This window comes from Octopus bimaculoides, chromosome 9 (genome assembly GCF_001194135.2).
Source record: "Octopus bimaculoides isolate UCB-OBI-ISO-001 chromosome 9, ASM119413v2, whole genome shotgun sequence".
NCBI classification, from domain to species: Eukaryota; Metazoa; Mollusca; class Cephalopoda; order Octopoda; family Octopodidae; genus Octopus; species Octopus bimaculoides.
Window position 1 is genome coordinate 45,388,851 of NC_068989.1, and position 1,332 is coordinate 45,390,182.

Here is a 1,332-nt window from a genome sequence, read left to right on the forward strand (position 1 = left end):
TTTTGAGTCATAGCATAGCACTTGTTAAGTAGAAGATTCAGTGATGGAAATCTTTGTAAGTCCTTTCGACCCACAAAATATTGCGGCCCTAAATTCCTCAAAGCACACCCTACTGTCTTGGTTAACAGAAAATGTTACAGGTTCTATGCCAGGAAGTTTTCAAAGGAAGGGCACAAGGTCAGAAGGGAATACAATTCCTGGAGAAAAGGGTGTAATAACATTCAGAAAGGCGTACTTCTTTTCTTGAGGGCGGCACGTGCCCCTCAAAAACCCTCGCCCCACCGTGCGTCCGCCCCTGTGTTACATTCAATGCGTCTGTGGCTCAAAAAAGAGATAAGATGATTTTGGACATATTTTGACAAAGAAACCACTGGCTATACGTCAGTTAAAACGTTCAGCATGAATGCTTTTAAAACATATAACACACAAGGTATTTAAGACATACGAAACTTGCCTGGGTTATTCAGTAAATTTATGCAATATGTAATAACGAATTTAAAAAAATACAATTTGAAGTTATTTATATCTGTCACGGAGGTGTTGAAAATATAACGTTATGAGGAAAATAAAATAGACTGACGCATGACAGTGGACTGAAAAACAATAACTCACAAATTGTGTCAAATATCGATTAATGATATCATGAAAATGATAAATATACACACACACAAACAAAAGCACACACATTATGCAAACAGACACTAAAAATTACACGCGAGCGATGACACGTGCACACACATATGATATCCACTTTCCTCTCTCTGTCTTTCTGTCTCTCTCTCTCTCTCCCTTTCTCTCCCCATTCTCTCTCTCTCTCTCTGTATGTATATATATATATATATATATATATATATATACATATACATATACATAGGCAGAGTGATAGATAGATAGTAAGCAAAGTAGTTAGCTCTAAGACCTTTATACAAGATGCAAGTAGTAACTCCTCCACTGCATAGCAATGGTTGTCACCACCTCAGAGTAATTGTTCCGCGCAGAACACCTGTTAATATTCTTTTTAACCCCAGGAGGATATCGCCTCCAGTTGGTTAACAACACACAAGACACATGATTCCGGGTTCATGTGGTACCAAGCACATGGTTCTGGGTTCAGTCCCACTGCGTGACACCTTGGGCAAGTGTCTTAGACTGTGTAGCCTTGGGCTGACTGAAGCCGTGTGAGTAAATCTAGTAGATGGAAACTGAAAGAAGCCCGTCTTACTCTCTCTTTCCTTTCCTGAGCGTCCAATAATACTATCCATATCACGTCCTCACTTTGTTGTTTCTTTGTTTTTTTATTGTTTTTTTAACTGTATATATATATATATATAT